We start from the raw sequence: 26,671 nt of genomic DNA on the forward strand, positions 1-26,671 counted from the left end.
TTTACTATGCAATATGTTTGTTTGAGTTCATTGGTGACCCACATCTACCCAGCTAGAAGTGTGTGGGTTTGCATTATAGCTATGACCAATTTAGAAAATAGGACACATGGTATAGCAAGTGTCTGAGAAAATATATAAATACTAGATCTGAGCCAAAGTGAGGAAGATTTTGCCAAGATTTTTACCCTCTGTGAAAGGTGTTGTTCCTGGTTCAGAAATTTGAGAGCTGAAATATTTGTACAGCCCACAACTCCAAGTCAGGCAGTAGTCATAGTGCATGCTCTCCCTTCCACTCCCTGTGGAATCCCCCCAAATCTGCAATCGTCCTTAATATTCTATTCTCTGTTTCCCTCCATTGGCTTTAATTAAACCAGCAATCCCACATCATGTTTCACTGGCTCCCAAATCCCCTTTCCTTTAGAAATGACTTCACCTGCACTCCGTAATCCCATCATACAGCTAAACTTGATTGGCTGCATAGAACCATTACAATATGACACACCGCATGATCCCTGGTTGGCTAGGATAACTTGAGGAAGAAGAGACCTTCTGCCTAAGGCAGGGGGGTTGGACTAGATAACCTATTAGGCCCTTCCAACTCTATGATTCTAAAAATAAAAATGATAGCAACGTAAAGGAAGAGGAAACATTGTTTGGACACTCCAGGAAGTTTAACTCATTTCTGCCCAGCCCACAAGTGTACATTTGATCCCTGTTGCATATATGCAGCGTTGGGTGGAAATGGCTTAAATATGCTTTGCCTTTTGATTCAAGGGACAACTTACCTCTGAGCTGAGATTTCTGTACATGTTTGATAGGGACTTATGCTTTAACAGAGCCTGCACGCAACGCTCGTAGTGGGGTAGCTATTCTTACAATGGTTCAAAGTTTCCCAGGTTTTTAAAAAGTGCTTTAATGATCCCAGCATAACTCTAAGCTATTTTCATAGCTAATACATTTGTGCTGTGAGAGCCTTCACTGCTATAATTGCTGGCTGCACTGTGTAATTCTTAATGCTTATTATTCATTTGTCTACCACTGGGGTCCAGTTGAGATGATCGAGGGAGTTAAATCTCTTCCTGATTCATGCAGCAGATAGATTTATTCATTTTCAGCGGAATAGTTTGATGCTGCCTAGGGCTGTGCAGCATTGTATGATGAATTTGTTGACTATTAGAAACAAATCTTCATAACTTAGGAGAAGTATGGAAGGAAGAATGCAAAGAAACAAAGCAACCCTGAGGCCCTAGGTCATGGCTTCTCATAGTGGTGTTCAGAGGGAGAAATTATTCAGAATCTTTCTCCTTCCTGGCCTCATTGTTTTGTTATAGTATAGCAGTTCTTCAGAGTCCTTTAAACGGAATCAGATAAAGATGTGCCATTTATTTCCATGGATATATTTGTGACTTTCCACCCAACACACAGCATCAAATATTAGGGCATTTATATGTCCAAGTGAATGTGCTGTTATCAAAATGGCACCGACATGCTTTGCATGCATATTATCACCTGCAGTTGCCCAACTGAAGATGACTGAAAATTGAAGACAAAAACCTCAGAAATGAGATTCAAGTAATGCCACAACTTGATTAATGGTCCAATCCTCTCTATCGCTTGTGCCAGCAGAGCATTTGTTCCACTGGCACAAGCTGTTGCAAAAGTGATGGAAAACATCATGCCTACAAGCCGTGCTGGTTGAAAGGTCAGAAGAGGGGGGCAGGATTGAGTCCAGGAGGGGTTGGGATTGGTGGTACCAGCACACACCATATCCTATTCCCCTTCCCAGTTCCAATCTGCCAACATGGATTAACCTCAACTTGCATCAGCTATAGAGTTGGTGCAGGTCCAAGTTGACCTACTGGGGCTTCTGGGGCTTGCCCCAGGACAAGGGGACAAATGTCCCCTTACCTCAAGGAGGCCTCCAGCAACTGAAATTCTCCCAAAGGATGCAGCGGAGAATACACTGGCACCACTGCATCAGCACAAAGGAATTTAGGTAGGACTGTGCTATAGGCTGTGTTAAGTAACTGATCTGTGTCTTGAGTCCCTAAATAATTGTCCTGCCTGCTGACCCCCAATGTGGGAGAACCTATACTTGGGTGTCACTTTGTAGAACAATGTCTTCTCTTCTGCTGCCTCCCTGGTTAGGATGACCCCACCTTGGTTAAGACCAATTTTCACATTCCCATGCACCTCAAAGGTGTGCTGAAGAGGCCTCATCTTCATCACCTGCGCCCAAGAAGGTAAGCTTTGTGAGTCAGTGAGGCAGCCTGGCCTGTAAGGCTTCCTTGCCCCAGGTCTCCTTAACTGATGAATGGTTTAGGAGAGTTTGGGCCAGCCTCTCTTCACCACTTTGATGCATCAAGGTGCTCATCAGCAGGGCCTAGGAGAGGGGCATAAAGGGGGTAATTTGTACCCAGGCCCAAGGTCAGAAAGGGGGCCCAGGAGCCAAAGGAGGGGGCCAGAAATTTCCTGGGATCTTCCATTTTCTAATCTCACCCAGACTACTGCCCATGTGGGATGCTGACAACACTGGGCAGGCAGGTTGACCTGTGCTATGCATTGGAAGATTGGTAGACCTTGGCTCCAAAAACTATTCTGGCTTTTGCCATTTTCCCACTGTTTTGGCCCCATTTTGTCCACCCCATTGCCACCCCCACTCTGTTTCACCCCCTCCCTCTTTGGGAAGGGGCCCAAAAGAAACTTTGTACCCCTTGATAACATTCCTCTCAGAGGCCCTGCTCATCAGAATGCCTTACCTTTCCACAGTTGAACCAGTACAGAGTCTATTCATTGTTTTATCTAGTTAGGACCTAACCAGCCAAATTACACTGACCAGACTAGATGGCAATAACCCCCGAGTTTGGCGATGCCGACATGGTGAAAAAAATCAATTGTAAAGTGCTGATCCAATACATTTCTACCTTCTAGTTGACCCAGTGGTGGCCAAGTAGCCCTTTAGTGACATAAAACGGAACAGCAGCATAGGCGTGGGAAATCAGAATGCTGCAAAGTCTGCCAAAGGGAAACAGTGACTGTTTTAAATATGTCCACCATGACCCCATCTTGGCTGAACTTCACATGGCCCTTACCAATCTATTCCTCACTCCCTTCTAGTCTTCTTTCTTAAGAGGTGGAATGTGCAAGTTCACCCTACCTACAATGGGCATAAGAGAATCTTAGCAGACAAAATGCACATTTCCAGAAGTGCATTATCACATGTGCATAATCTTGAGCACTGAGCCACCTGTTGTTTTTTTTTTTCCTATGGACCTGAAGTTAATATTCTAAACCCCGCTCTCTGTGCAGAACATTAACTCAGATCAGCGTTTGTATGATATTTTGCACAGGAAAATGAACAATCACAAATATATGTGCTATTCTTAGATGCAAATCCATTGTGCTAGCATATCTGCCTCCGGTACTAATGTAATGCTCTTGCAACATCAGGTTAACGCAGCAGTTGGTATACACCTTCCAAAGTTCTTTGATTTGCTATGGTAGCAAACCTTGGGAGAGAATCATTAGTATTCTTTCTATTTCACTTGTGCTTAACCTGTGGCTACCCACAGAAGGTACCAAATTTGATCTTGATCCAGAACGAGAAGTAAGAAATAATGTGATGTTATTTGATGTGCCCAAAGCACATTGATCAACACAGTGGGAAGTGCTGTCAAACTAAAGTGTTTTAAAAGGTATTGCTTGGTTTTGCGCCCAGAATGCTGCATTTGGATGGGGGAAATGTTCAGGCTCAAGTTTTCACTCAGCAATAAAACCCACTGGGTGATCTTGGGCGAGTCACAGTGCATTCCTATATAAGTTTACTTGAAAGTAAATCTCACAACGTTCAGTGGGGCTTACTCTCAATGTGCATAGGATTGCAGCCTTAGTATAAGCTTATGCATATGTCTGCTCAGAAGTAAGTTTCATTGAGTTCAATGGAGAAACTGTCTCTCAGGAAACTGTCTATAAGATCGCATTCCTAGTCTTGGAAATCTCACAGGGTTGTTTTGTGGTTAAAATGGAATAACAGAGACTGCCACCCAATTTAACAATTTGTAGTTGATTATTCATTTGTGTTTGGCAAATTAATCATCACTCAGTAGATATTTATTTCCAAAACGTTTAGTACAGGGTAGCCCGTATCTGTGGATCTGCGGATTCACTTATCCATGAATCAAGTTCACAGGGCAATCCCCCTACATGCGCCCCCTTCGGAGGCGAAGTGAGTTCTGCTCCTTTTGCCTCCAGAGGGTCTTCTGAACCCAGGAGAGGACGTGCACATTCATCTCAAGCCTCTGCTGGGCTCAGACCGACTCTTAGAGTCAAAAATATATGACTTCCAATTTAAAAAAACAAACTGGAAGTGACAATTTTTAATGCCTTATAAGGCATTGGGAGGCCCAGAGAAGCCCTGGGGACACACCTATATAGGTGTCTTTTTGGGATTCCAAAGGAAACTGTGATTAACAAATAAACAAAAGCAACTACTCACAATTAAAAAGAAAAGCTATCTTAGATATTTTGTTTTTCATTTCCTATTTTAGCAGTATACCAGAACAATAATAACCTTAACAGAAAATATGTTGACTCATTTATACCAATTACCATTTGCCCTTGTTAGGGCCTTGGTCCATTAATCTACCAACTAAAGTTTGCCATGTTAGAATTAACTCCATATAAAATTTGAGCCCCTTCAAGGTGGGCTGGGATAGAAATGTGACAAAAAATAAAGGTTAACCGCCTCTCCCAATGTACATGGTATTTTAAAGAATGAAATTATATTCTTCTTTTGCTTTCTAGAACTTGCAAAGTGGTACCAGAACAGATCTTCTTAGTTTACCTAGACTTCCTTTAGCTGTTTATCAGCTTTAGACTTTAGTGAGAAATATTCAAAATTATCCCATTCATAGCACAATCCAGTTCAGTCCTGGTTAATGGAAAGAGATGTGAAGGCACTTGAACTTTTTCACATGATGAAGTGCTACTATTCTGTTTGGTGTGTAACTGTACTCCAAATATCTCCAAAGCCAAGATAAGAGTGGAAATGAGAACAGTTTCTTATCCCACACATTTTCATAGTTTGATGGTTTGTACCCACAATGCCTGGTATAATCTATGAGAGATTTATGGAATCTTGAAATCTTTACTATCAAAAAGAAAGATGAAAGATTTGTAGGCCCCTGCTCCCCTGTAGTGTCATATTTTGATGCAGTTCACTTCCTTGGAGATTATCAAGAAATGGTAGGATGTCCATTAGAGATATCTCAGGGCTGGGGAGTTGCACAAGATGATGCACTGGTCCCTTCCAGTTCTGTGACTGTAAACACATATTTGTCCTGTCTTAGAAAACAAAAATGTTCAGGCCCAGGAACAGGAATGAAGTGTATTTTCACCAGATGATAGAGACATGTGTAGCACAACAAAGTCTCATAAGATGGGACCAGTGTTTATGGTTAAAGGATATCCAATCTCTCTGGAAACCCAATTCTACTCGGATGCTGAGCCAATGTCACACTGACACAAGTGCAGGGATGGCCATATCATAAGTTCATTCTGGCAGTGCCACACTGGTGGAGGCCTTCCCATTAACACCCAGGGTTCATGGAAAACCCCCCACAGCCTGTCATCCATGGAGTGGCATCCTGAGGCAGGTGTATCATCAGCACATAATTGGTGCATCATCAGTGCGATGTTATCTGTGCAACAAGCAAGGAGCCAATCAGCCAGCTCCAGTATTAGTGGGCAGAGAAATGCTACTTCTCCCCCCCATGTGCTAGATTCACAGAAGGATACAGGTGACAGCACAGTGAGGGAGGGGATGCTCGTCCTCCTCTCCAGGGCCACTCTGCCACTGCCTGCTGCTGCGCTAGGTTCCCTGGGCAGTTGGAGAAGCATGCGCCCTGTGTGGTTGGCTCCTTCACAGGTCCTCCGCCTTGCGCCGCCAACGCCCATGCCTTCGCAGGTCCTCTGCTCGCTCAGCCACTGCCCACCTTGCCGCCTGAGGCTCTGTGCAGCCCGCGCCTGCTGCCTGTCGGAGGGGGAAGGAGGCTCTCCTGCCACTTGCCCGGCTGCTCTGCCTCCCTCTCGCTGCTCTGGGCTCGGCTCTGCCACCAAGGGAGGGGCCACAAGCCCGCTCAGTCCGCTCCCACAGAGGACGTGTCCATCCTTGTTGCCAGCTGGGAGCGAACTGAGCCCAGCCGGAGTGTGCGCTCCTGACTGGTGCTCTGGTCCCGCCTCTCCCCAGCCGTGATAGCCAATCGCGGCACAGCCTCAGCCTGGAGACATGAGGCGGGGCAGGGGCAATTTGCCACTAGCGCCGCATGGGCGCTAATGGCTTCTCTCATTTTTAAATAACATTTATGTTGACTGTATATAGACAGAATTCTCAGGCATAGTTCACATTTTTCAGCTTTTTTCTTTGCTGAGGAAATATTATCTATGTATATGAAGCATCCTATTTCTTCACTCAACTATGGTGAAAGGTTAATCTATGAGCAATTAGTGGGATGCTTTATGGGAATAATTTGCAAAGGAAATGATACATGTTGCACAAAAATCGTGCTAACTCCCCAACAGATTTGTCCTTATTATAGCAATAAAAAACCCTTCACATGCAGTGTATAAAAAGGCAAGACTATTTCATATATCATCTGCTCCACAGAATGCATTGTCATCAAGGAGACAAACTTCTGCCAATTTGTTTTGTGGAACAGATGCTTTGGGAATATATGATGTACAGTATGGCACTCTGGAAAGTAGATCCATCTGTGAGAACTTCAAGTTTGCAAAAGCTAACTTCTAATAGGATGTCTTCATCCCATTCATTTCCTGGAGCAAGCAGCTTGTCCAGAAATCACCAGGTTGGGGTGACCCATGCACCAGGTGGCCTGTCTCCAGCAACACTGATCCAAAGTAGCTTAGCTTCCGTAGACATTCAGGAGAAAGTTCCCAAACTGCTTTACATTTCATTTTAGGTGACATGTGATGACAGCTTAGAGTTGTGTGGAACCTCCCTGAGAAATGTCAGCATCTTAGCAAAGCTCCTTTGGTTTACCTTGTGCTTGATGGGGGGAAAACCCTTTTGGTAACCCTTTTTGCTAGCTAGCTATGAAATAAGTTCAAAATGCTATGAGAGACTGCTGTCTTCACTGTGTTGCAGGAAACCAATTAGTACAATTGTTTTTGTTGTGACTGTGCCATCTAACTGAGAATGAGAAGGTGGTGGACTATCCCAAAGGGGCTTACAATCTAAAAAGATACAATAAAAGGAGATGACAGAGGAAGAGAAGGGAAGTGGCGGCAGGATAAAAGAGGGGAAGAATAGATGAATGTTTGCTGCACATTAGCGGTTCTGAAATTCTCTGGGAGAGTTTGAGCCACAATAAGTCTTTGCAGGGGCAGGGGAGAGGCAGCGATGCGATCCTCAGGACTGTGTTGCTAAGGGGGCTGCAGGGACTGGCATTAACTTACTAGTCCCTGCAGCAGCCTCCCGCAGCAAAGAGCTTAGAAAGTGAAAGCGGAGAGATTACATCCCACCTCCACAAAACCAGAAATGGAGCATGATTGCTCTGCTTTCACTTTCTGAAGGCTGGGGAGCCCTGCAGAGGGACACACAGGGCTTCCCACACCCCTGGGAGGCTGCAGCAGGGACTGGTAAGTGCATGCCAGTCCCTGCAGACCCCTTAGCAACACGATCCTGGGGACTGCGTCTTTGCCTTCCCCCTGCCCCCACCCCTTAAGGGGGCAGAGTCCAGGGCCCTCTGGCTGGGGCGTCATGACGCCCTAGTTTGAGAAGCCCTGCTGTACATGTACTTTAGCTTAGATGCATTGTCATTCCTGTGCATATGCCCTCTGGAATTTATGAAATGTTTATATTCCACCAATTAACCTTAGAGCTCAAGCTTAACTATCCCTCCCCCCCCCCACCAAAGCATCTGTACCAATGGATGGAGGTGCTTGAAAATTTATTTTCCTTATAAGTAAGCTCATTGTAGTCAGTAGAATTTAGGATGTAATCCTATCTTACTCACCGGAAACAAGCACCTCTACCAATGGAGCACACAGAGCATCCTGTGTTGGGGGACCAGTCATGGAGGTCTCCTACTGGTAAGGGAACTTTCATTGTCTTGCCCAGGACAAGCTTTCACTGCCAAGATGGCTTAGGGAAGAGTTAAGGAGAGGGGCTAAAGGGAGTGGGAGTGGAAAGCAACGAGGGAAAACAAAGATGCCAGTAAGAAAACTAACAGCCCACCTAATGTCCTACCTAACAGCCTAAACGTCCTATCTCCTGACCTGCACACTGATGTAGCTGCACCAGTGTGGCATGCCCTGCACCCCACAGGGGAATTTTGAGCCTCGAAGGCCTCCTTGAGATAAGGGAACATTTGTATGAGCACTCGCCTCTTGACTGGGTCTATTTAAATCTGCACCACCTAGATAGCTGGCACAAGTCCAAGTGGACCCAGGAAGGGGGACAGGATATCGGCGGGACTGCTACTGCCAAGACTGCCCCCTTCCCAGTCTCAGTCCACCCACCTCCCTGGCCTGATCTTCCCATTCCTTCCCCCCACCCTCTTGCTCCCTCTCTGTAATGTGTAATATTACTTGTCTCGTGTTTCAGACTCATTAATCCTGTGCCCTGTGCATTTCTATGCTCTTGCCTACAGCAGTCAGTGGCATGGGGACATGGAAATGCATAGTGTTGTTACACTGGGATACAAGGTAAGTTGTACTAGATGTTACTCCTGCCTTTTTGTCAGGAATGGGGAGAAAGGTCTTGCTGAGTGTCAAGTTATGTAATCTGGCACACAAGACCAAAGCAACGAGGAAGTAGTGCCCTCATTAAAATTGAGCACCTTTCGGTACTTCACAGTACTAAAGATTACAGAAGGAAGATGATTAAGGGGTGATGTGTGTATGTGTATTGTGAGTGTGTGTGTTGGAGAGATTCTGCTGCCATCCTTCAGTTGCTATTTAACCTTGAACAATTTCGGTTTCACAGGGATAAATGGTAATGAATCTACTTATCTGTGGAACATGCCCGCCTGGTGTTAAGTTGTAATGCCTCTTGAAGTGAGTGTGAGCTGATTGTCACAGACCTGAACACCTGGGGAAAGGAGGCGGCATTCTGCCAAAACACCCAGCATCTGCGTTTTGCATATTCCCAGCTATTAAAAGTGGTTGGAAGATAGGCTGGGAGCTATAATCCAGAAGGATAAACAAATCTTGGGTGGGGGGGGGGAGTGAGTGAGCTCCAGCTGCTGAAGAAAGGAACTTGGAAGGGAATGAATCCTGTGGCAAGGTTAAGTTTAGCTGATGCTTGAAGAAATTATAGAAGTGAAACGGATCTTGATCTAAATATAAGAGAACCACCATTAAAAAGGTGCCTCTTTGTCCAGTGTTTGTAATACACCTCATTTTTCATGAGACCTCCTTGCAGTTGGGTCTAACATACGTTTACTCAGAAGTAACTCCCACCAAACTCACAGATAAATCCTATCATCACACTGCACAGGTGTGGTGCTGGCTGTGCCGGCCTAGGGTCTTGCAAACGTTCCATAAAGCACGTTTGCAGCAGCTGGAGAGTTAACAGTGCTGATGGGAGCAGGTAAGCTCTCACTGGATGGGGCAGGGGGAAGGTAGAATGGAGGTGGGGAAGGGTATAACAGGGATGGGAGGGAGGGATGGATTTGGCCTGGAAGGGAGAGTTAGGATTGGTGGCAGTAGCACACCGTATCCTATGCTTCCTCCCAGGCCTGAAAGCCTGAAAGGGGGCTTCTCAAACTGGCGGAAGCAATTTTGCTTGCACAGATCTGAGTATCCCCAATGCCCAGGCTGGAGCTTTACCTGGGGTTAGGGGACAAATATCCCCTTTCCTCAAGAAGACCTCCAGCCTTCTCCTAGCCAATGTAGGGTACAGTGTGGGCCCACTGCACTAGCGCTGGTTAAGATTGGGGTGCCCATAAGCTTTTTCTCAGTAGTCAGTGTGTTTAGGCCTGAGGATATGAGAGGATTTTTTTTTTGAACTTTGCTAGGCATGCATGTCACAGGAAGCAGATTTATGACAATATCGATTGAGCAATATTCACATTAAAGTGGTGACTTCACTGTGATCTAGGGAACACTGAGGTTCTTTGGAGTTCTTCATTGTAAAAATCAATAAGTCAAACACGCTTCCCTGAAAGCAAAAGTTTTGCAATCCACACTCATGGGACAGTGCTGAGTATTGTTCTTGTAAGGCACACTCTCGCATGAAGCAATGGTGAAGCCCAACAAGTCAATGAATTGTTCTTGTAAGGCACACTCTCGCATGAAGCAATGGTGAAGCCCAACAAGTCAGGACAGCGTCTGAGAATTGAATGCACACCATGCTCCAGAATCTGCAGCAGTGTGGAAGGACTCTGCCGCAATCAAAGAGATGTGGTAAAAATGCTCACAAAGTAGAACGCTAGACTATCACGACATGGTAGCATTGTACCATTTTTTTGGAGACTCAAGAAATCGAGGAAATCTTGAAGAAACCTCCAGAGTGATGAAATTGCTTCATGAGGTAAATCAGCTGCTGACTTGGAAGGCATTCATTTTGCCTCTGCAGGCACTGTATACATACACAACACCCCCCACCCCCGACTGCTGACTGGTAAATTCTTCTAAATTGGCATGAGATAGAAAGGAACCAAATTCTGTTCGGAGAGGTGCTCACCAGGGATCAGCAGTTTTGTATGTTTCAGTCCCCTTTCAGCTCCCAATGTTATGTTACAGCAGGCAGAGCGCAAGGAAGAGGAGATATGCGTGCAGAGACTCACATCACTTAACAAAGCTGACTAATCTGTTCTGGGCTGATAATTTTTTGTGTACGTTTAACAAAAGGAAAAGATGGGGAAAGAGTCCAATATTTTTGTCGTCACTGACAAATGTTCTCCGGGACTTAGAGGTAAATTAACAAAGAGGTGAGACTGTTGCATGCTGGAAATTGGTGGTAATCGGGGCTGTACCAAATGCTTTTCCATTTCAGGATTCCATTTGAAAAATATAGATTGGAAGGAATATTTTCAGAAGCCTCCTCCCTTTAAGGTTTACATTTTCCATACCAATTCACTGCTGTTCATTTACCCTCTTTCCACCTGCTTCAGTACAATTTTTATTTTTTGGTTGGGCTTCTTTCTTCCTCAAATGACCAACTAGCTCAAAGTAGGATAAGAGATATTCAAAAGGGAATACTATTTGGTGTGATTGAACAGTACCACTGACCCAGTTGGGCTTGTACTATGCAAATTTACTCTCTCTTTGTCTTGAGCCTCTCTCCCCCCTTTACAGCAAGCACATTGTTCTTCTGTTGGTAGGGTCAATCATTGACTCTAAGTCAGGGGTGTCCAAACTTTTTCCCAGGAGGGCCACATCATCTCTCTGACACTGTGTCGGGGGGGGGGGGGCAGGAAAAAAAAGAATTAATTTACATTTCAAATTTGAATAGATTTACATAAATAAATACATTAGAGATGGAACTTATATGAATGAATGAAGGTCTTGCAATAGTTCAAGGCCTATAAAAAACCTTGCATAAAGCAAGGCTGGCCTTTCCTTCACTGCTGCTACTGCATCACAGATGTGAAACAGCAAGCAGTGGAGGGAGCCCTCATCCTACAGGTCACAGGAGAGGTTAAACAGTCACCCTCATGCTGAGAGCAGTTCTGTCAGACCAGCACAGGTTCTAGCAAGTCTCCCCAAGGGCCAGATTAGGAGTCCCCGAGGGCTGCAAATGGCCCCTGGGCCAGGGTTTGGGCAGCCCTGCTCTAAATGAATGAGTCATGTGGGAGAGATCTCTTTGGAAAAGAGATGTCTTTTTTAAAATGACTCTTTTCATATGATTGACAGAATGCACGTGATCACATTGAACAGTAAATGACAGAGAGATAGCAACAAAAAAAGTTTAATTGTGAAATTAACCCTTCAAAAAAAGAATGTAATTCAGCAAGCCTCAGTGAAGCCTTGTTAAATGAAAGTGATGTGAGGTTCAGGAACAGTAGTTTCCTGTTAGTATGCACCAAAAACAGGTAATCCAAAGTGGCATGTTGGATTATGCATGCATCAGCAGTTTTGATTTATGTTACCTGTTTGCATCGGCTCACTGGTTGATGGGCCTGAGAGCTAAAAATAAAACTTCAGGTTTTCACACCTGAGGTCTGTCTGACTTGCTGTGCCTTGCACAGTTTTGTAGAAGAAGAGCAACTCTCACCACTAAAAATTGTATGTTAAGGATAGATATGCTTTTTTATTATTTTAAACAGATTGACACACCTGGGCGGAGCCAGAGGGAAGATCCAGAGCAAGCAGAAGCCAGTGGGCAAATGACAGAGCCAGTCATTTGCAGAACACTAGCGGAAATCTAGCCTGTACTGGCTGTGGTTGCCAGCCACCAATGCTAACTGCCTAGTAGCAGTGGCCTTGCTAAAAGGGGGTGGCGCAGTAAGTACTGCAGTAACAGCGATGCACTGTGTAAGCGACTCCCCCTCTTCCATTCCTGCGGCTTGCTGTCGCTGCCCAAAATGGCTCCAACTGGGAGTGGGAGGGGCCGTTTACCTGGCGCATTGCAGTGCTTGCAGTACTTATTGTGCGCCCCCCCCGCAGCTACGCCACTGCCTCATATAACTTTTTTGTACAAGTCAGATCAGTAAAACAGGAGCAACTTAGCAACTTTAAGAAGGCAAATAAAGCAAATAGTCAAGCTGGTCTAATAGTGCCAGCTGCTGTTGGCTTCCCTTGGTAGAAATGCTGTTGGTTGGTAAGTTAGTTTCTAGTGTAACCAGAAAGTGATTTTAGCATTGTGATAAGCCATGTGGGTAGCTGACAGGCAGGTGCAGCACATTGGCAGCTATGTTTGTGCTCAGGGGCAAAGTTAGATGAGGAGGTATGAAATTTTGGTGTGAGAGCTGGAGGGAAGAGGTGGTAGGAGAAGCAGCAGGCTCCCATTCTTGTGCCTTTTCTACAAATTGCCATGCAAGATGTGAGACTCTGATCCAGAAAATACGCTTGAGCAACCGTCATACGTGTATGACAAAACCAATTTCAGCTGGCAACATTATTGTCTGTTGAATTGATTTGTTCTCATGAAACCATCTAACTTGTCCCAGCTGACTATTTCTACCTCTTCTTCATGTAGAAAGCAACCTCCCTAGAAAGGAATAGAAATGGGCAAAAGAAAAAAAAATGTAGCCAGTTATTGTACAAAACTGATGTCTAAGAGAAACATTTTTCTTGTTCATTTGCAAATCCCTTCAGTTGAGGACACTGAATTCTGGAAAGAGAATCAACCAAAATGCTGCTACAGGAAACTGATGTAAATATAAGATCCACTGATGTGGATCTGTTGGTTCTGAACCATTTTATAGCCGCTAACTTGTCCCTTTAAAAAAAATCACAGAGCCCGTCTAATCTCTCAAATGTATGCGTTTTTCTTCTGTTGTTGTGATCACTGCTGATACAGAGCTGGTTTTCTCCTAGCATTATCGGGCAGATAAGACTGTGTATGCAATGTGCACACTTGGGCGGTTTGAGCAAAGCGATGCCAGGCAGAGTTGGATATTGAAAATTTCCAATTGGACTTGAGGCTAGAGCTCAACAGATTCGGTATGCCTGTCTTTCTCAATCTACTGTTTCAAAAGCATTTCAAGTTACCACCAGAAGAAGACTAGTGCTAGATTAAAATGTCATGCCATTATCGCATACAGCTCTAAGTGATACTGGATATTCTATTATCTGCCTCATATAGTCCTAAATTGAATTTAAATGTCGGTTGAATATGTTAGCATCTCATCTGCTGCAGCAATGCCTTTGTTCTAAACGTTGTTGTATTTTATTTCTTTAAGAGTATACATTATCATGGCCGATAATGTCAGCCTCCTTGTTGCTGCTGAGACGGTTACATGTATTAAATCTGGTCTGATTGGCAACCTTCAGTCTCGAAAGACTATGGTATAAGCCTACAGCACCTGGTATTCCCAAGCGGTCTCCCATCCAAGTACTAACCAGGCCTGACCCTGCTTAGCTTCCAAGATCAGATGAGATCGGGCATGTGCAGGGTATGTGCTAACAACAACTGTGCTACAGTTGTGAACCTGGCCTCAGTGTCACCCAGGGCCAAGGCTGCAAAATGCCACGCTCCACCTGAAAACATCACTTCCGGTTTCAGCAGAAATTGGAAGTGTCATTTCTTGGCATTCTCAAAGCCTCAAAAGGCCTTCTGGAGACAAGAGAGCAGCAGGGGAAGGGTTGTAGCGTGCCCCCATGGGGTGCCACCCAGGGCATTTGCCCCCCCCATTCCCATAGGTACACCAGTGCTGTGCTATGACACACAGGTTTGCTGGAGATCTTATCATCAGTAGGGATGACAACATGCTTAGGTGGGAAATTCAAATCTTGTATCTAGGTTTGATTGGCTTTAGGCATGCCTGCTTGTCTTTCACTCAGCTGAAATATTTGTAGTTGGGACTTTAGATTGAGAGGTTGTAGCCATTGGTTCCCTGCCCTCTTCTTCCTCAGACACTGTGATATTATGATAATGCCCTGCCCTTCTACTGCCATTCAGCTTAATAGAATAGACCTTAGCTAGCTCCTGGTTTCTCAGAACTGGGAAGGAATTCTGCTTCAGATTACACCTTGCTGCTCAAAAGCTTTTTCAATCATATCAAAAATTCAGTCACAAAAGGAGGTCACATATTGAATTGTCTGTTACATATTGCTGGCTCCCTGGAGTGTGGCTTGAATGTGTGACTTGAATTTGGAGTGTAGTCTTAAGATGCAGAATGCTAGTCTGAATGTGCGCACCAGTGTTCATTTCTATGTCTCAATCTTCAAGTGATATATTGGATGGTCGGGTATGAAAATTATGATACCTAACAATGAAATTAATAGGAAAGTAGAGGCCCAATCCTATCCACCTGTTCTGACAGTGGAATATGTACTTCACCAGCAGAAGTGAGAAGATGCTGGAAGAAGTGATATTCGGCCAGTGAGTGCAACAAAGCTGCCGGCGTAATGGCTGATGACTGTGTGTGTATGCTGAAACAGAGGCTACCATTGCTAGTGCTGGTTAGTTGGCAATAGGCACAGGGGATGAGGGCATTTCTGGGTAGGGAGGGGAGAGGGGCAGAGGGGAGGCAGGAGGGGATTGATCCAGCAGCAATGCTGCATGCCACATCTTATCCTCTCTTTTGCAAACCTCTCTGCCTCTTTTCCCTCCTTGGACATACAGCAACAAAATAGGTGGTGTGTGTCCAAGGAGACCCCTAGGCAGTCCCATGGCTTACAAGGCGGCCTGTTTGCTTTCAGGTCACCTCCCACACACACTATAGGGTGCAGTGTGTGCCTTTGCTTACTAAGCAAAGTGACACCTTATAGCAGTATAATGGACTATGTAATTTTTTTTTGCATTCCCTTGCTTAAACCGTCTCCCTAACTCACCCTCCTGAAGCACAACTATTTCTTATCCTTACCTTCAAAGCCCACAAAAAAATGTTCCCCACACCAAAGGAACTCAACCCCTGAGCTCTAATAATGAAGAGAATAAAAATAATATAATAATCCTCTCCTGCTGTGTATACATATTTGCATCATTAAGACATTGTTGGTAACTAATTAATCCAAATGGTGTTTAAAGAAGGACTGTAATTTTAAAGTCTGGAGCACTAGTTCTATCTTCTTGCTCTTCCATTTATGACATCCCAGAAAATGAATCAAATATTTGACAAGGACAGGTTCCCATCTCTTGTAACACTGTGGATATACCTACCTACTTCGTATCATAATTGTGAAGCTTCCATCATTTATAATTGGATATAATGTCAGGGCTATTTGAAGTCAGATGATCAGAGGTAGCATGAACCTAGTTTCTGTTTCTTGACTTGACTATTACCACCCTTTTGTTCTGCTTCATTTTCTTTAGAGGATCTGCATGGTAAGGATCTTCGATGGTAAGGCCACACCTGGAGTATTGTGTCCAGTTCTGGTCACCGCATCTCAAAAAGGATATAGTGGAGATGGAAAAGGTGCAAAAGAGAGCAACCAAAATGATTACTGGGCTGGGGCACCTTCCCTATGAGGAAAGGCTACAGCATTTGGGCCTCTTCAGTCTAGAAAAGAGCCGCCTGAGGGGGGACATGATTGAGACATACAAAATCATGCAGGGGATGGACAGAGTGGATAGAGAGATGCTCTTTTCCCTCTTGCATAACACCAGAACCAGGGGACATCCACGAAAGTTGAGTGTTTCGAGAGTTAGGACAGACAGAAGAAAATATTTCTTTACCCAGCATGTAATTAGTTTGTTGAACTTCTTGCCACAGGATGTGGTGATGGCATCTTGCCTGGTTGCCTTTAGAGCAGATTAGGCAAATTGCTGGAGGAAAAGTTCATTACGGGTTACAAGTCATAGTAGGTATGTGTAAGCTCTTGGTTTTAGAGGCAAGCTGCCTCTGATTGCCAGATGCAGGGGAGGGCACCAGGATGCAGGTTGTGTCTGTTGTCTTGTGTGCTCCCTCGGGCATTTGGTGGGCCACTGTGAGATACAGGAAGCTGGACTAGATGGGCCCTTGGCCTGATCCAGCAGGGCTTTTCTTATGTTCTTATGTTCATGGGTGGGCTGGTTCTGTATGCTGGAGTAGGTTACTATGAACCAGAGGACCATGGCTCACCCACTGCACCCTTTGATACCATCCCCTTTTATTTGTTCTGCCCAAGTACTCAGATCATTTTAATGCCATTAACAGAAAAGAACTGTTCTTCATTTTGTTCCTACAATTGTATGTGTTCAATATACAGACATTTTTACTTTATTTACATCTCTGCAGTCTGGTGGGAAGTTCTGTTAGTATCTCATAGCACAAGCTTCCCATCAGCTATTAACATATGTTGCTCCTGAATAAAAACTACAGATATAACCTAATTATTCATAGATTTTTCACCTGTGATTTTAGATTAAAAAGAAGGACCCTTTCAACTAAAGGAAAAAGGTTGTTTAACAATAGCCCCAATAATGTGGGAGAGGGCAACCAGCTAACAATCCATCAATCATTCTCTCTCCAGGCACTTAGAACAGCTTTACTCCAAGGCAAGCAACCCCTCCCTTCCCCCTGAGCACATGAAAGAAGGCTAAGTGGAAATGATTATCACGTCCTCCATTCTTTCCCCCTGTGCTGCAGCTCCCGGTGAAGGGAGAAGTCGCTGCCTCCGAGTGAAGCCTTTCTAAGTATCTGAAGACAGATTGCCTGCTTGATACATTACAAAGGACATAAAGGCTGTTTTTAAACCGCCTAGCAAAGGGATATTGTTTTTTAAATTGATTTGCTTTAACACAATTTTTGCCATCCACATGAGCTTTGGGAGCAGAACTCTTGCTAATAACGAGGCTCAAGCTGTATATTACCCTTGAAGATGTCTATGGGTTTGAATTACAGGGGAGAAAGGCGTGTGAATTCAGACTGATTTGGAGGTTTAAAAACTACATACAAAATTGCCCAAAGTCCGTGAAGTTCTCTTCACAAGAGCCATCAGAATGAATGAGCTCATCCATTTCAGTGAGGTGAACACAAGAGAACTTCCCAGTGGATTGTGCCCCAAACAATAACTTTGAGTTCTAGCATGAAAGAAAGGCAATAGATAAATAACCCCCAAATGATGAGGCTTACCCATCCTGGATGAGTTTTTAGTTTTCCCCAACATAAGGACACACTGGATAACAATGGATCAGGTTAAGGAATCTAGTAAACAAGGGTTTACCAGAATAAAGCAAACTGACATCAACATGGGAGTAGGAAAATGGATGAGCTGAAAGCAACAAGAGGAAATCTATAAGTAAGGCAAACTGTTGCTGCTTCTCAGGCAGCCACAGTTATTAATTAAGATTCCACCATGTTGTACTAAATGGTCAATCAATAGTCGTAGTGCTTTGACATTTCATTTACTTGCAGCGTGCTTATTAATTTGATGTGATTCAGCTTGGCGTGTGTTGTCCTCTATGCACTGGTCTGCCCGTGACGTTTGTGCTTTGAGGTGAAAAAGCGACTGCATTTCCAACTCCGATGGAGAGAGCTGACAAAAAGAACTTGCTTCAACTTTCTTTAATTCATAGGGGAGAAAGAGTAGCAACCAGTGCCAAGAATATTAAATGCCGAGCAGCACACGCAGGCAGTGCCAAAGGGTGCCCAAGCAGAGTTAATTCCTTAATTAATATTGATGCATCGTGGTATTAATATATTTCTCTATTACGGCGTTTAATTAAAGCTATCTAAAGCCCTTCAAAGTAAGCATTAGGCATGGCAAATGTGAGCTCAGCAGAACAATCTTACCTTCTGTTAACGTGGAGAGTTACATAGCTTGGGCTGAAGAGAACTTAAGTTGAAGGCACACATAACAGAAGAACTTTGAAGTTCATTGCGCCGTGAACAAACTGTGAGCTGAGTTTATGTATCAACATGTGTCTTAAGCATAGTCACAGATCAAACACTGGCATTCACTCACTCACCCAGCTGCGATGGCTGCCACCTGCTCCTTGGGCATGAAAACAAAACATATTATAGCCTGAAACCAACAAAACTGGATCTCCTTCATTGCAGACAGCTGGCAGCAGGATGCTATCAGGCCTTGACCAGGGTCTGAGGCTTGGTGCTTGCTGGCAAGGAGCAAAAAGACCCCGAAGCAGAAGACATGTCAAAGACATGCTGGTGATATGGGCTCAAGCAGGCAGCAAGCAAAAGGCTTGAAAGCAGAAGATACGCTGATGGTCAGATGCCAGATTAGACAGGCTGGGAAAAAGGAGGGTAAGGCAAGGACGACAGTCTATGTGGCTATTCAGTGTGTTAGATTGCTCAGACTGGGAAGCCAAGCCAAGCAAACTGCCTGCTAATTAGCACTAGCAAGCAGACACAAAGAGGAAGAGATTTGGAGGGCTGCAAACAGGCAAACAAAACAAAAGCAAATGAGTGCAACTTGGTGGATTTGTGAACTGTGAATACCAAGTCTGTGGATAGGAGGTGGGGGCAACTGTAGAAGGGCCCAACCCTGAACTCAGCCAGCGCTGGCGTTCAGCCCTAGCTCCCTGCCAGGAGGGGACTGACTGACAGAGCCTTGCTCCACCAGATCCTGAATTACGTGTTGGGCTGGAAGGCCCAATACAGGGTCTCTCAAGTCTGTGCCAGCAAAATAGCTGGTGTAAACTTGAGAAGTCACATTGTGGGGCTTGGGGCTTCCCCTGAGGAGATCTCTGGTTACTTCTCAGTACCCACTGGATACAGCAGTAACTGCTTTGGTGCTGCTGCTCCAGCAGGTGCCAGGAAGGTCAGGATTGGGCTGTAAGTAATCCTGTATATGAAACTCCCTCCCAATCGAGTAAAGAACTACCTCCTCCCTCTTATTTTCTGATGGGCACTGAAGACCTTTTTATTTAAGCTAGACTTCTCACCTTAGCAGTCTCCCCCCAAGCTGTTCCCCCTGTATTTATTCTCTCACTTTTATATCTGTTGCATTTTAATGCTTCTGTATCCTAGGTTTTTATTGTATTTCATCTATTGCCTTTTATTTATTGTATTGTGTTTTATCGATTGTGAGCTCTTTGGGCACCTTCGTTTTTAAGAGGAAAGGTAGCACATAAATCTTTAACATTAATAAATAAATAGATACGTTGCAGAAGAGAGTGAGAATACTTATCATAGGGATTCTTGATGCCAGAATTCTCTCATCATACATAACATATAGTGCTGCCCTTAAACCTAGGTAAAAACTTTCTTTGGGGGGGGGTCTTTTTCAGGGACAGGCAAGTCAGGTGTGGCTTGACACACCTGTCGCCCACGACTTGACTTGAAAACAAGTCTTAACGAGGGCCCTTTCTAAGTCACCTGGAGCGTTTTCATGACCCAAAAAGACTCGCGTCTTGAGTCATTCCCTTTAAAAAGTCAGCCGTGGGGGGAAAAAATTGGGGCTGCTGCCGGGGTGTGTGCGTGTGTTGGAGTTCACTTTATACACTCCCGTACTGTACCCATTCCCTTGTAAACAAGGCGGGAGGGGGTAGGAGGGACTGCGTGAGAGCAAGAACAGAAGGGGCAAGAGGGAGGAGGGTCACATGCAGCAGCTGAGAGGTTTACCAGAATGTCTGAAACCTTTGCAGCTCTACTCAGAAGTAGTTCCATTTGAGCCAGTTGTTCAATGAGACTACCTCCTCCCAAGTAACGACGTTGCCATAAGGAGGAAAGTGTGATTGCTACGAAACCCCCCCCCCCGCTTCCCTGCCTCCTCCTCCCTGGGCTTCTCCAGCCAATACTAAGGCAAGAACCCTCTTGGGCTCCTCCTTCTGCCATACCTCATCTAAAGAAACAAATCAGACTGCCCACTCTTCGTCCAATGACCATCAGTTCCTTGAGAGATGAGCAAGAGAGTCCCTTCCTGTCTCCCACCCAACGCAAAAGCAAAACATTAACCCTTCCCTGCCTCCTGGCTGGAACTTCTCTACTGCTCGCCTGATCTGAATGATGGCTCCACGAGGTCTTCCATGCTGCAAAAAAATTAAGCACACACACCCAGATTTAGACAGACTCTAGTCTGTATGTGTGGGGACTGCGTGCCGAGTCAGTGGCCTCAGACTCGAGTCAATGCCTGAGTCATTGGCACAGGTGACTCGAGTCTCCATGAGTCAGTGAAAAATGTTGATTTTCATGACTCGGACTCGAGTCACCTGACTTGAGTTCCCATCCCTGGTCTTTGTGTTTTCCAGACCTACTAAGTTTCCCTAGTTCAACCAGAAATGAGTTCATAACACTATTCATGCCACAACAAGATGAAACAGAGAGAAATTAATTCGTTGTTCCACATTTAAGGAACTCTGTTCACGAGAAGATTCACTAAAGCTCAAATTTAGGAATCTTTTGGAAGAAATTACAGATCTTTGGGCCCTTTGGAATCTGTAAGATTTCGTACTCAGCTGTGCTCTTTTTCTCTGCATGTTGAATATGCATTGTTACCTTCTCCTCTAAGTAATCTGGGTCATATGGGATGCATATTCAAATTAAATTAATTCTCATTCACTTTGTATCAGGCTTCGAACCCCAATGGACTCCAGTGAGTAGGAAAGGAGGCCCATGATTTCAATGGTCAGTTAATTGTCACTAGCTTTGCTGACAAAGCATATGTGCCCTCATTCCTCTCTCCTTGGCATTTAATGCATTGTTTGATAGTTAATTACTTGTTACATGTGTCTTCAAATGGGAGTATTAAAAAAAGAATGGAAATGAATAAATAATAGGGACTGCCTTCGCTGCAATTTATTTTTGCTTTCATGCTGTGCCTTTGACTTTCAAACTGTGCCAGTTTCTCCCCTTATGTAGGGGGAAGGCTTGGCTGGGGTAATGTGTGTGGTACTGGCAAGAGAATTGCATTTATTTCCTTTCCCATTCAGGCACACTTCACTTAGTTTGTCCTAGATAAAAAAGGACCCTGCATCCTTTTCATTCCATGAATTGCTGTTTTCCCCTTGCATACCTACCTTTGCCAACTGCAGAGACTGTTTGCTCATGGTTCATTTATTTTCAGAGGGCATCACCATATTACTGGACTCTGGTTTGTTGAATGAAAAAGGAAGCACTAATTTAGGTTCTTTAAAGAGGAGCTCCAAAAGATTTGGCTTTTGGGACCAGACACGTAAAGTCAAATGAGGCATGTGGAGCAACTATGTGTGTGTTAAAACACAGCTACCACATAAATACATAAAACAAAGGTGGGTCCAATCTTGATACAAAATGTTGATCATCTAGAAGGGGGGCAAAATCTTCCCTCTCTCCTACCTTACCTCTCTTCAATGCTTTCAGGCAGTTTTTTCCCCGGCACAGTTGTCATGCCGGGAGAGAGCCAGATTGAAAGAAAACTACTTATAGCAGCCCACTGAAGTAAGCTGGACTTGGAGGAGAGGCAGGCTTTTTAAAAAATAAAAATAAATAAAGAGACTCCCTTCAACTTCATGAATGAACAGGACAAATGAGTGTTGCTTTTCAAGGACAAACTGGATAACATACACATGGTTACCCAGTTTGTCAGTGAAAGAAATGTCTCTTCCAGGACCTGCAGTTCTACATTTGTTCCCTCACTGGGAGTCAACAACACACACACACAACTCAATGCCTACAATTCATGCACATTCTGTGCTCAGACCTCCAACCCAACCTCCAACCCACCCAATTTCCTCTGCACAGCAGATGGATGCTATAGTGCAGTGGTTCTCAAACTGGTGGGTCGCAATCCACCAGCTCGAGGAGCACTGTCCTTGCCCTTTAAGGGGCAGGAGCAGGGGAATGGCGATGATGCAATACCCAGGATTGCACCACCATTGGGTACTTAGGGCCCGAAGTGGTTGCAATAGTGTTTTAAACTTTTTATAAGCTGCGAGAAGCCCTGCAGAGGGCTCTGTCGGGCTCCCTTCACCCCAGGGAGGCCAGCAGGGACACAGGTAAGGTTATTAAAAAGCCTTTGTGTCCCTGGTGGCAGCACAATCCTGGGAATCATGTCTCTGCCATTTCCCACACCTGCAAACACTTAGAACCCTCCAGAAGTTTGAGAACCAAGTTTGAGAACCATTTGAGAATCTACTATAGTGGATTAACAGAGTCAGCTCTGGCTCCATGACTATGTAAGGGCTAATGCCCACATCACTGAGGCTGAGTGTCTAAATACACTTCACAGGGGACATGTATCATGCTTTTCCCATGCAACCATGCTTCTCCCATAATACATCAGTAGCACCCCAGGATCTTCTTGGTCAATGGTTCACAAAGCCTCCACAGAAAAACATTCATGCCAAGCCAGGTAAGGCAAGGGCTGGACACTGTGCATGTAAAGTATTCCAGGTGATAAAGAATTCCAGGTTCTAGACTGTACACATGACTTCCATCACTGGGTTAGAACCAGATACTAATCTAATTCAAAATGATTGGCATTGTCAGGTCAAATCTAACTTCACCTTCACTTCTAACTAACTAACTTCACTTGATAGGGAATCAGAATCCAGATCCCTGAAATTTTGATTGATAGGAATGCTGGTATATTTTAGTCATTGCATGTCAGAGTATATCAAATGACATGAGTACTAAGTTTGTGATCTGTGGTGCCTGTCTCAGGTATGTATAACACATGCATGTGTGGACACTTCTGAAGCAATATTGGCCTGTGTACATTTTTTAAGTGTTTTACCCCTGACCCCCCCAAATAAGACGCCAGGCTGAGGTTTTGGGGTTCAACTAGGGCCGCTTTGTTAACAACAAACACAGAACAGCAGCAGGGCTAGATGGGGCCAGGGGGCTAGCCCCCCAGCATGTAGGGGCCTAAATTGGGGAAAACTGACCTGGCTCAAGGGCAAACCCCAGGGTTCAAGGGACCCAGTTGATCGACTGGGTACAGCCTGTCTACATCACCCCCAAAGGGGACAGGTGAGCTGGCCAGCTGGCTCGCTGGGCAAACCATGCAAGCATAGCCAGACCAGTCAAGGGGGGTTGCCAGCCTACCTCTTCAAGCTGGCTAGGCATCATGTGGGCAGTTCTGGCTCGCCCCCCTTGACCTTGCTGCCCTGGATGGAAACCGAGTTGCCCTACCTACCCTGCCCCACATGCATCATGCCAAGTGACCGTATGAATGACAACCTACCAGAAACCACACCATCAAAGACGGGAGTCTGGGGTAAGCGAAAAAAACTGACACCTATAGCCAATCAAGGTGCCAGCAAAAAATCCCTACCTGGTCCTGCAACAGCAACCAGCTAATCTCAGACTGTGCCAAGGGAGGGTGGGCAAGGTCGTTGTGGCTCCTAAACCGAGCTCGAGTGGGCGGGAACTGCCCATGCGAGCTCAGTTCCCTCCCTGCAAAAAAGCACGGGCCAATGGGAGCCTGCCCCCTCAGCCTGCCTGCACGAGGCAGGGCGGGGCAATGACCACTAGTGCGCAAGGCGCTAATGGGCTTTCCCTAAGCTTTCAGGTCTGTGTTAGTGCTGAACTGGAAATGCAGGTAGTTCCCGGGCAGATTCACAGATTTACACAGGACTATTCAAAGATACTAGGATGTTCTGAGGAAGAAAATGCAAATGGCATCCCCTCACCACACATTAGTTAACATGGGTGGGGAGCACAAGCCAATGGAAAATTCCCCATCATTAGTCTCACTGCAATGAGCAAATGTGAATTCTGATCTTGGGCAGCTTCTATACATTTTACAGTATATTATATTTTAAAGAATATATTTTTAAGTGATCCTGATTGTTTAGTGTATATTGTTTTATACCTTATGTTTAATGCAAGCTGCCCAAGGGATCTCTTTCCTGCAAAAATGCAGGATATAAATAAAAAAAAAAAACTGGAGCTGCTCCCAGTGGACTTTCCCCGTGGCTCAGGTGTTGTTGTTTGTTTCCATTGTCAAAGTAAGTATTGCTTTGCAGAATTGCGTAATTCCACAATTATGGAACTCCATACTGGGAGGAATCTACCCACTCCCTCATGCTGTTTTGGCAATGGCTTGAAACATTTTTGCTTTGTTTGGCATTTGGTGATGGGTCATCTGCCTCCTGTGCCTCTGTAGCAGTTCTGTAAGTGTAAATAGTTTTGTAAGTGTACACTCTGTAAGTGTAAACAGTTTTGCCCTCCTCCAATTAGTTTTTATTTCTTTTTGTGATTATATTTATTGTTTTGATATTATATATTTTTTAGAAATAAACTGTAAGCCACCTTGGGTGTCTGCTTTAGCAGAGGGAAGGTGGAGTAGAAATCTTTTGAATGAATGAATGAATGAATGAATGAATGGACACAAGAAAGGGTCCAGCCATCTAACTTTGCTTTATGGCTGGGCTATGCCTAAGGTATTCCTCCCCGCGCAGGCATGCACACACTCTCAAGCACACACACTTTTCTCTTCCATGCTCCTTTTTCGCTTCTGCTTCAATTGGATCCTTTAACCCAAACAGTGTCAAAAGTGCTGATGCAAGGGAGAAACATAGCACCATTATTGGCTTTTTTCCTGACAATTTAACATAAAAGGGAAAAGCTGAGCTGGAGGTTTCCCTACAGCTTGTGACTGCTGATCAGAGAAAATGCAAGTTTAGCAAGTCATAAGTTATGTTGTGCAATGGGTGTAAGCTTTTAGAGAGAGTGAGAAAGACGGGGAAAATGGGGAGGTGTAGTGACGCAAAAGTAGGTGGCATTTGTATTCTATGTCTGTTTCCTTTATCATTTTTTGCTCCATCTTCCAGAGAAACTACAAAGTTCAGATATTACTGGTGTCTCTTACAACAGTTTAACACTCTCATGCTTGTAAAAACCAGATAATGAATCAAATGTCAGGGATGGGATCAAATAAGCTCAATTTTTACAGTTTTCTTTTAATAAGATGTATTTGGCAGTGACTCCAAATTAATGTTAAAAGCATGAAGTTGTATGAAATTACTGTTTCTAGCACAGAGGTAAAGTTATACCAGGGGTGCTCACACTTTTTTTGGCTCGAGAGCTACTTTGAAACCCAGCAAGGCCCGGAGATCTACCAGAGTTTTTTTTACAATGTTCGCGCCATCGTAACATATAACATTTATGTGTACAATGTATGTTGGTGTACCTTGAGCCCCACTGAGTATAACAGGACTTACTCCTGAGTAGACATGCCTAGGATTAGGCTGTGAGGCTGCAATCCTAGCCACACTTACCTGGGAGTAAGCCCCATTGAGTACAATGGGCCTTACTCCCGGCGTTTCCTCCCAGAGGCACCTGAAGGGGGGGGGGTCGGCACTCCGCGATCTACTCATTTTGCCTCGCGATCTATCGGTGGATCGCGATCCACCTATTAAGCACCCCTGAGTTATACAATGATATCTGAGATCTTTAATAGTCCCTAGTGTCAATTGCTATGGAGTCTCATCAGACCCTAGGACCACATTTTCCTTCCAATCCAAAACAAAACAACAACCTGAATGATTAACACCTCCTTTTCCCATGTTTGGGTCATTAGACACCCTGCTACAGTAAACTGCAGTGTTTGTTTTTGCCCCTGTTATTTTATCCAGGGTCTGATTGATCCGAATGCCTTTTTAGTAAACCTTCTGATTGAAAAACATGGTTTGTCAATGGATAGCATCTTCTGCAACTCTTCCAGTTCTTTGCTTTGCTGCCCCTACTATGTCTCCTGCATATCCACTTTTGGATTAGTTAGGACCCCAAATTCATAAGGGGGTTTAAACACTGCAACTGAGACTTGAACATTTTCTCCTTTCCCTAGTTTTGGATCATTTCTTTGGAATATTCCTTTCAGTTTCTCCAAACGTGCTTCAGTTATAATAGAGACTCTAGGGACTGAGTTAAATCTTTTCAACCCCCCCCCCCTTTTTTCTTCTTTTTTTTTAAATGTTTAAAGTGAATTTAGTTCAGGTGAAAGGTGCTAGATTGACAGCTTTTAAGGTATGATGTAGATCCTCTTACCTTATCAGGCTACTGTTCCTTAACCCTTTGGGGCCACAAAGACAATATAGCTCCGTTTCCATTACAATCCATTTTCTTACATCTTGCTGAGACTGTCAGGAAAGGGGGACATTGGCACCAATCATTCTGGAGAGCATGGTGGACCTTCATGCACCATGAACAGCACTTGGAGGCCACTAGATCACGTC

General features: G+C 44.6%; 1 protein-coding gene and 1 pseudogene across 1 annotated transcript in view; one reads left to right on the plus strand and one right to left on the minus strand.

Annotated features, from left to right (window-relative positions):
- The window catches only part of CNTNAP2 (contactin associated protein 2), a 1,320,279-nt gene that overhangs the window by 362,153 nt on the left and 931,455 nt on the right, over positions 1-26,671 (plus strand). The gene's annotated exons all lie outside the window — the stretch shown is intronic.
- On the minus strand, positions 13,980-14,096 carry LOC136654914 (5S ribosomal RNA; annotated as a pseudogene).

This window comes from Tiliqua scincoides, chromosome 5 (assembly GCF_035046505.1).
Source record: "Tiliqua scincoides isolate rTilSci1 chromosome 5, rTilSci1.hap2, whole genome shotgun sequence".
In the NCBI taxonomy this organism is placed as follows: domain Eukaryota; kingdom Metazoa; phylum Chordata; class Lepidosauria; order Squamata; family Scincidae; genus Tiliqua; species Tiliqua scincoides.